Consider the following 9,938-nt stretch of genomic DNA (forward strand, 5'->3'; position numbering starts at 1 on the left):
CCCTTTAACACCAGAACTTTTCTCCCAGTGTCAAAGTGTGGATAAGGGGAACGAGAAAAGACATCATTAGGATGACAATTGGAAAATTTACTTACCTCAGGTTAAAAGATTTGACCAGTCTTTGGATGGGCATAGAATTCTGTGACTCTATAGTGGCTTCTAACTATTGAGAGTCTTTGATACTATCAGAGAGGAAGCTGAAATTTTGGGCTAACTTGTTGAGAAAGACAGTGATTAATAAAGAAAAAGATATCTTGATTCCTGATGGAAAGAATCTATATTAGGACCATGCCTATTTTATTTTTATCTAATACATTTATCTAAAATAACAGAAGAAAATGAAATAATTGATTACTTCACTTGTCTGCAAATGTATGGTTATTATGCCATCCATTTCATATAGATTATTAAAAATAACTCATGTAAAACACTGTGCTTGGGCTTATTGTAAGTATTCATATATTTTTTTCTTAGATGTTTTTCTTCCTCTTCTTTTTGCCCAGGACACTTTTTCCCACTATTTTGAAGAACTTTGTGGCAGTTTTTAAATAAATATAAACATATCTAACTCATAACCCAACAATTCTATTCCTAGAATTTACCAAAGAGCATGTACAGGCTGTGTCATGGCAGCCTTGTTTATAATTGCTTCAAACTGTAAACAAATCAAAGAAAAGATAAAATGTGGTAAATTTACATATTAGAATACTACTTAGCAAGAAATGAAAACAATATAGGCAGGGTTGGGGGGTTGGTAGCTCAGTGGTAGAGCAGTTGCCTAGCATGCTCCAGGGCTTAGGTTCAATCCTCAAGTGCCATACACAAAAAATGATATACGCAATAACGTGGCTGAATTTTAAAAGTATTTTACTAAACCAAAGCAACCAGACATAGAAAAGGTAAAATGCTATATATATTTTTTCAATATATGAGGTCCAAGAATAGGTAAAATGAACCTGTAGGAGAAGAAATAAGAAAGATGACCGTTCCAGGGGTGCAGGACAAAGGAGTAACTGATTGGAAAGGGGACTGAGCAGATTTCTGGGGGAATAAAATTAATTTTATCTGATTTGGGGTAGTGGTTACTTGGGTATATTGTCTATGTCAAAATTTTTCAAATTAAGCTTGGAGATCCGATGATAAGAATCCAGAATTGGGGATACAGGAAGGGCAAAAATTTAGGCTCTCAATAGGATGAACAAGATAAATGCTTACTTACCAGAACTGTGTGGGTTTATAGTTACTATAATCAGGGAGGGTTAGAGGAGGCAGTAGTCAGAGAAGGACCAGCAGCCAACATGGCTTGATGGTGAACCTCTGTATGGATGACTGATGATTCTTTAAATGTCTTCAGCCACAAGAAACACTGGCTGGAACGGGAGTGGGACCATTGTGGAAAGTAGAGGCATGAAGAGCCAGTCAGTTGCACTCAGACCTGAAATGTGTATCCATATCCATAAGGGGCCTGTTACCCTGGAGGGCCCTACCCAACTTAAGCACAGGGCAATCCTGCTCACTCTCTGGGTGAGTGGGATCCCTCATCTACTCCTGTCTAGCTTTTTGTTTAAAACAAAGTTTTGCCACCTTCTCTTTTCTTCCTGTATCATCTCCTCCACACTCACACCCCACCTTCTCCCTTGCTTTACTTAATGATGTATCTCCTGTAAAAGTTATAGCAAAAAGAAATTTCCATAGTGGAAGGTCATTCCGCCAAGACCAGCAGTAGCAAACTAGAGGTCATTAACTGTGGAAAAGGAGAGAGAGATCTGAGGTAAGAGAAAAATCGCAGCTCTAGATTGATGGTGAGCTAGATATTTTGGTATAAGATGTACACAGAGGAAAGATGGTTCTCTGCTTAGCTTCATTTTCTTCAACAGGAGATGTAGATAGCTACAAAAACTAGGCCCCCAAACACACACACACACACACACACATACACACACACAAGTTAAAGTCCTGGTGCCCAGAACCTTAATGTATTTATTTTCTTCCTTCTGTTCTTTGTTTTCTTCCATGTTTCCTTCTTCTCTCCCTCTCTTTCTTCTCCTCCTCCCCTTCCTTCCTCCCTTCCTTCTTCTGACTCCTCCTCTTTTCTCCCTTCCCTTTCCTTCCTCTTCTCCCCCTCCTCTTTCTTCTTTACAGTGATGTTGGCAGCATAAGTCAAGATCATAGTGGAACTAGGTGTAGTGGCGCACACCTGTAATCCCAGCGGCTCTGGAGGCTGATGCAGGAGGATGGAGAGTTCAAAGTCAGCCTCAGCAACAGCGAGGTGCTAAGCAATTCAGTGAGACCCCGTCTCTAAATAAAATATAAAATCTGGTGGGGAATGTGCCTCAGTGGTTGAGTGCCCCTGAGTTCAATCTCTAATACCCTCCACACAAAAAAAAAAAAAAATCACAGTGGGAATGACATCTGAGGAAGAGAAGCTTGTTTAACAAGGAGGCAGAAGGAAACGGTCTACATTTGCCTCTGTATTTCAGGTAATTCTGCTGCGCTACAAACCATCATGTTTAAATGCTGTATGAAATGTGTGTGGTGGGGAAGGGGCCAGTACAGTTGGCTCCTTTCTCATACAGCATCTCCCTTCTGGAGCCCTCATAATACAGCAGAAACCATTAGCTTTGGAATCACAATGAGTTTTAATTTTAAGTTATGTGATCTTGGACATAACCTACTCATAAAAGGTTAGCTACTCATAACCCTTTTATTCTCAGTGCCCTTCCCTGATAAATGATCTGATAATAAGGAGTGTTTTATAGGGGTGTTTTGAGAGCAGTGATTGCCCATTGTCCCTGGTACATACCCAGTGAAGGTTGGTTGCTTTCGTGTGCTGCACCTTCAACAGTGTGTGTCTACCAGTTCTCCTCCACAGATCCATTGTTTTTCTCATCTTAAAAAAAGAAGTATGGTGAATTAACATGGCTCTTGGTGATACAAATAAAAACACTTGACGTTTGTAAAGTACCACACAATGAACAAAGTGTTTTCATGTGCGTGAAGTAAGAGCAGCTAGGAAGAGAAACGGTAAGTAAATGGAAGAGACCCCTTTTAGTACTAATTTATCTCCTGAGTTTCAGCTCATGGAAGAACCAATTTGCAAGTTGATTCACCCCAAATTTCCTACTTTTTTGGCCTAACCTTTCAATAGTTGCAACATATGAGCTTTATTTATTACTTTCAATAAAATTATGTAAGTATTTTTAATAAAATTATTCTTATGAAACCAGAATTTGCATTACTTTTGCCTCACTTAGTCATTAATGTGATATTTATTGAGCACCTACTATGTGCCAGAGGATTTTACAGATGAGGATAAACTGTGAAATAGACATGGCCGGTCTTCTCATTACAATGAAGGCACATAGACAATAAAAAAGTAAGTGGAGACAATAGTCTCAAATGATGACAACTGTGAGAAAAAAATCAGATGAGATAAAGAGGGCTGAGGTGATGATGGCTATGTATATTGAGAAAAAGGGAAGTTCTCTTTGAGCAGACATTTCAGCTGAGTGAATGCTGAGGCAACCATGCAAAGATTTAGGGGGCAATGTTCAATGTTCAAGAGAGAATAGTAAGTGCAAAGGCCCTGAGCCTGGAGTCATTTCAGATACATTATACTCCCTAGGCTCCTTAAGGTTCTGCCTGTGTGAGAATTTTAACAATATGGAATTATTTGATCTGTGAAGAAGGTAAAGTCGCAAACATGTCTGGCCACCCTGTCCTAAGTGAGAATGGACTAAAATCCAGTGTTCAAGTTAATAGTTAATGGTCACCTTACATCCAAAGGAGAGCCAAGTTCCTAGGTCCTCAGATGAAACTTGGTGAATCATTTAATATAGTAAGTTCTATTAAATGTTGTTCCTTGTCCCTCAACTTGTGGAAGTCTCCGGAAAAGTTAAGGGATGGAGGGTTTTGTTCCCATACCTTCTGCTTTCATGCCACCCCCACTTCCTTTCCCACTCTGTACTGAGGCAACTGTGACATCCTGCGTGGATAAGGAAATGACGTTTGTCTTCGACGCCCACTTGGCCCCAGCTATTGGCCCCAGCTATTTTTTTCTTATCCCTACCCCCATCTCTAGCCCTGCCCACCCAGTATGAGAACATGGAAACTCATTCTGGAAAATGTGACCTAAGTGGTCCCCAAAGGTAACTTTTCTTTTCCTTGCAGTGATCATATTTAAGGTGATTTTTTTTTCCTGCACTATATTTAGCTGTCTTCATTTTTATTTTGGTAACCAATATACAATTTATATTTTTCTTATATTTAAAAGACCTGTTTTCTCATAGAAGTAGATAATACCAGAAAATGGCTATTATGTTTCCCAGTGACCGCATCAGTACCTTGTCTCACGTGTAGAAAGTGGGGCACTTATTACCTGGGATGGCCCAAAAACCTTATCTTATATGGGTTTCCATGTCTTGGCAGAAAACAAAGGTTAAAAAAAATATATTTACTTGTACACGATGGTGAGTATGTTGGAATAACTCCTTCACTTAAAAGCATTCTTGAGAGAACTCTTCTCAGTAACAAGATGCCAGAGTACATTTAAAATAAATTTGATTCAGTTCCAAATGTTAAGGGCATCACACAAAGGGAATTAAACTTGCTGGGTGCATCACGGACTAGGGATAAAATAAACAGTTTTAAAAGGATGTGATATCACTCATCTCTTTAGGAAAGCATTTCTCTGTCTTAGAGTTAGAGCTTCAGGCAGAGGAAATGGGAAGGCGGAGAAAACCTGGACTAGTTCCAGAGGAGGCGATGGGTCATGGAGAATGAATGAGTCCACTGGCATCAGAGGGCGTGTGGTAAGGGGCCAGGGAAGAGGGAAGAAAGGAAGCCATGGAGCTTTGAATCCCCTCACTCCCACACTCACACACACCCACCAGGCTCTTGGGGGACAGAAACAGTACTTAGTGTCCTGTGAGAGTGACTGTGTACCCCAAGCACCAAATCACTGCCAGAAACCGGCTTGGCTCTGGAGGAGAGTCTGACACACCAAAGTTAAGGAGGTGATGAAAGTAGAAGAATCACTGTGATAGAAGAAGAGCATTGTACATTGTCAGCATCTAGGTGTTCTATACAGAAAGGATGGGAGGACAGTGAGAAGTTTCTCTTTAAAGAGAAGAAATGCAAAGGAAGTTGGTAGAATGTAATTGAAAGCAAAAAAAAAAAAAGTGGTTTGACATAATTCTAAAACATTATCTTAACTAGCTGCTCTAAGATCTCTATATCATCTGTGTAAAGCATTTTAATTTCCCAGTGAACAAAAATGGGAGAAGGACCCCTGTTTTTGTGAATATCCACTTCTGCATCTCCAGCCTCTGGCATGTACACCTGAGATTCACCTGTCTATCATCCTTGTTCATCAGACTTACATCCTCAACACTAAAAGTTCTTTGAATTTATTTTGTCATTCCAATGACCTTAAAATACTTTAAGGGGATTTTATTTTTACTTAATGTTTATTCCCTTTAAATTCAAGAAATGAAAACATTATGTGAGTTTATATATAGAACACAGTAATTAAATATGGGGGACGCACAGGTAACAAGTAAATGGAACAAGATGAAAATATAATGGAAGTATTCCTCAAATTAGTATCTTTTTTTTTGACACTGCTTATTCTGAAGCCAAATAAAAGTGTTTGGAAATAAAATGAAAATACTTTGTGGTTTTTTCACCACACACCCACAATCCCCAGAGTAATTTATTACACCATAAACAGGGTTGTGCTCCTCCAACAACAGGAATGTTTTCTATAGGAGGAAACAACTTCATTATAATCAAAATTGCTGCATGGTTTGGTCTCTGCGTATCGGTCCACATTAGGGCAGGCACCACGGTTTACACCCTCAAAAGCATTGTTTGAATATCCAGTTAATGGTCATTTGATTCCAATCTCACTTTTTGTCCCCCTCTTCATTCACTCCTCCGTAGCTACGCTGGCTGACTCTCAGTTCCAGGAAGCAGTTAAACTTTTCCTGTCTTTGGGTCCCACCAAAGATATGTCCCTCCTGCCTGAAGTACATTTCTCACTGTCTTCATTGAGTTAACCTTTAGGCCCCTTTCAAGTCTGCAAAAACTCACTTCCTCACCCCTGGTGTAAATCTCTAAGCCTCTTTCATTACTCTTCATTGTATGTATGAGAATTTGCAATCCTCTTGCTATAATTGAGATGTGGTTTGTCTCCCAAAGGTTCTTGTGCCGTAGGCTGGTCCTCAGTGTGGTTGTGTAGAGATGGGGTCATCTTTAAGATGAGCCTTAGTCTGAGGTAATTGGGTCATTGGGGGCACTACTCTCGGCAGTTAATAATGGTCTTCCAGAGTGAGTGCATTCTTGCAAGAAGGGATTATTAAGTGAGGCCACCCCATGCACTTGGCCTTTTTTTGCATGTGGCTGTTTTCCTTTCCTCTTCTCCACCATGATATAGTAATAGGGTGCTCATCAGAGGCCCAACAGATAAAGTTTGCTCAATCTTTGACTTTCAACCTCTCAAACTGTGATTTAAATAAAACCTCTTTCTTTATAAAATATCCAGCCTCAGGTAATTTGTTGTAACAATAGAAAACAAACTAAAATACCTATATTTATATGTGTTTATTTCTTTAATATAACTCTTTTCTACAAGACTTAGAGAAGGGAGAAAATCAGAATTTGGTGGTTCTCACTACTATGGTCTGCAGGTTCCTATGTATCTGTTTTGTTCACCATAGACACCAAGTGCCTTCTTGTTACTTTCCTGGAACATAGCAGGCACTCATTACATTTATTCAATAAATGAGAAAATGATCAACCAAGTCATGCAATGTCCTCATGGAATCAGTTTTCCTGAATCCAATTAACCCAGCCTCTGTTGAGCCCTGTTCTATGTAATGCATACATATAATGGCTCAAAACGCAGCACCCTCATCATCAGCTAGAGCTGGATAAAAGACCAAATCTCAGATCCAAATGTACTGATTCATAATCTGCTGTTTAACAAGATACACAGGAAGTTCCAATTACACTTCTAATTAAAGTCTAATTGCTCTTAGGGCACATTTATCTAATAAGCCTGAAAAAAAAAAAAAAAACAACAACAACAAAGAAACTAAATGACTACTGACATTCTTTTCACTTTTAAGCAAACTTCATGGCTGACCAAATAGGCTGATTGCTAATTATAATGGAAATGAAAAATGTTGGGAATTTATCAACTATTCTAAACTTCTTAAATGTGATCCCTAGTCATTCTTGTAGATAGAGCAAAAAAAGATAATTCTGTCAATCATAAAATTTCCGATTTCCCATCTTGGCATATTATTCTAATCTAAGTAAGAATAGTCAGATTTGGATCCCAATCTAAAATGAACATAAAGACATACAGAGTGTTGAAATTTTATAATGGCTTTTAAATAATTATAAATTATCCCACTTAAAAATTTATGATTAAAGGTAAAATCATAGTGATACATAATAAACTCACTCATGTTGGTGACTCACCGATCGTTTATACACACATGTCTTCAAAAATCCAGTGGACTTTCACACAAAAAGAATTTTTGCCTTTCACTTACTTCAACAATCGGTTTCCTGTTCATCAAGATTTTGAAACATCACCTGAGGTTTACTTTAGTATAAACAAGGACAAATTAGGAGGACCCAGGCCAATATTCTGAATGCCAGAGTCAACCAAATGAACTTTGATTCAAAGCAAATAATGTTACAAATTCCCTAGCTGATCTGGCATTCGCATTGACTTGGGAGCTGTCTTTATGAGCCTGACGGCCATAATGAGGGCAGAGAGAGCAAGTTCAGGATACATGCCAAGGCATGCCTAAGCTCAGCATTCAACAGGCCAAGCAGCTGCCAAGTCAAAATCTTGCATTTTAAGCAAATCTCCATATATAAGGTCATCTTCATGCATATTAAAATTTTGGACCTATGGTATTAAAAAAATAAGGAAGGCACTAATTTGATTTTTAATGTTCCAAACCCAAGACTGAAAGGCCATCTATGGATTACAAAGTTGAATATTTAGTTGCAGTACCTATTAATGAAATAGGATGATTTAGATTATTCCTATTAGATTTTAAAATGACCCATGGGCAGTAAATTAAAACTACATTTAAATAAATATGTATTCAGGGCATCCCCAAGTATGCTTCAGGAAGGAAATGGAGGTTTAAGGGGGCTCTGACATTGCACAGTGTTGAGGTTAAGGCTTTGGAGTCAATAGAACTGGATGCAAATTCTTGTTCCCATAATTAGCAGTGAGCCTCATGGTCAAATAAATAATAGTAACTTTCTCAGAAGGGTTTTAAACTACTAAATCAAATACTTGCATAAAGTATGAGAGTTACTATTAATAGAATTAGGACAACTGAATTAATGAAACTATTTTTAAAAACCACTAAGCTTTCTAGAGACTTAAAAAGCACTCACAGTAATATAAAATACCTGTCATAACACCATCTTATCAGGAGTTAACTTTGGACAGTCATCTCATTCAGTCAATGTATCTTCACTGAGAATCCATATTATATTGTACTCATTACTATGTATATAAAAAGAATAGAAAGACCTGTGGAGTGGAACTTAGAGTTTAGTGGAGATGAGGTGCTTAAAAATAATAATCATACCATCAAAACTGTATGAATTGTTATAAATATCATGGACAAAAATTCTAGAATTTTCAGCAAACATTTCAAGGAGAACTAATCTAAATATCAAAGTCAGGAAGTGCTTCTAAGAAAAGTGGGTATTGTAGTTCAGATTTCAATACTGAGTAAAAGTTTTCCAGGGCAGAAGTAGGGAGCAGTCCCAGTAGAGGTTGGCATAGATGCAGCCCTAAGTCTGATACAGTACTCATGACTGAAAAAAAAGATCCAAGGGAGGAGCTCAGGTGAAGCTGAACCACACAGAATTCTGGATGTCTTCTACCCTGATTGCCAATGGGCTGCCTTTGATGAGTTTTAAGGGGAGGAATGATGTGATCCATCACCTGGCTCAGCGTGGAGGGTGAATTAAACTGTGCCCATAGTGGAAACAAGGAGTCTACTTCAAGGGGGTATCTTGAAGTATGGGAGCATAAGTTGACCTTTAGTGGATTCTTTCTGTAGATAACATGGCTGGAGTGTGGGGCAAGAAGGGGTTTTACAAGCTCACGTTTAAGTTTCCTTTTATATCATTTTATATGTTCTTGCTGGGGGATTAACTAACAACTGTGTGGGTTGGCTGATTTACTTCCAACAAATATTTATTAAGATTTTTCATGTGCCTGTTATCATCCTCTAAGCACTTGGAATACAGCAATGTACAAAACACATGCAGACATTGCTCTTACTGATTGTACACTCTAGTAGGGGATAATATTAAACAATTAAGTAAATATATAAGATACCCAGGAAGAAAAACAAATGCAAACAAGACAGTAAATTAAAGTGGTATAATTTTAGTATAGTTAAGGAAGAGTTCTCAGGTCACATGATTTTTGAGCAGAAATAAATATGTCTTTAAAGTTTGGAGAGTATTTTCAAAGGAACATAATAAGTAAATGCAAAGGTCCTGGGATCGGTGTTGTACTTAATATTTTCAAACAACAGCCTGAAATTTTGGTCAGAATTAAAGTGATTCCATCATCATCATCATCATAATCATCACCATCTTCTTTGTCATTACCCTCACTGCCACCACCACCATCATCATCATTATTACCACCACCACTATCATTATCATCCTCACCATCAACATTACTACCATCATGTAATTTTGGAAAAGTTCCTTAGAGACAGTCATCTGCTTCTTTTTTTTCTTCTTCTTCTTTTTTTTTTTGGTACTAGGGATTGAAGCCAGGGTGCTTCAACACTGAGCCACATCCCTATCCCAGTTTTATTTTATTTTATTTTTTGAGACAAGGTCTTGCTAATTTGCTTAGGGCCTTGCTAAGTTGC

At 38.1% G+C, this 9,938-nt stretch overlaps 1 long non-coding RNA gene across 1 annotated transcript; it reads right to left on the reverse strand.

Moving 5' to 3' along the window:
- Positions 1 to 850: 850 nt before the first annotated feature.
- On the reverse strand, positions 851 to 7,666 carry LOC107153599. The gene is made up of 4 exons (XR_001504934.2): positions 7,489 to 7,666; positions 2,804 to 2,890; positions 1,220 to 1,435; positions 851 to 956 (listed from the first exon to the last, which is right to left on the reverse strand). It is a non-coding gene; the product is annotated as an uncharacterized LOC107153599 (long non-coding RNA).
- Between the last annotated feature and the right edge of the window lie 2,272 nt (positions 7,667 to 9,938).

This window comes from Marmota marmota, unplaced genomic scaffold (assembly GCF_001458135.2).
Source record: "Marmota marmota marmota unplaced genomic scaffold, marMar, whole genome shotgun sequence".
In the NCBI taxonomy this organism is placed as follows: Eukaryota; Metazoa; Chordata; class Mammalia; order Rodentia; family Sciuridae; genus Marmota; species Marmota marmota.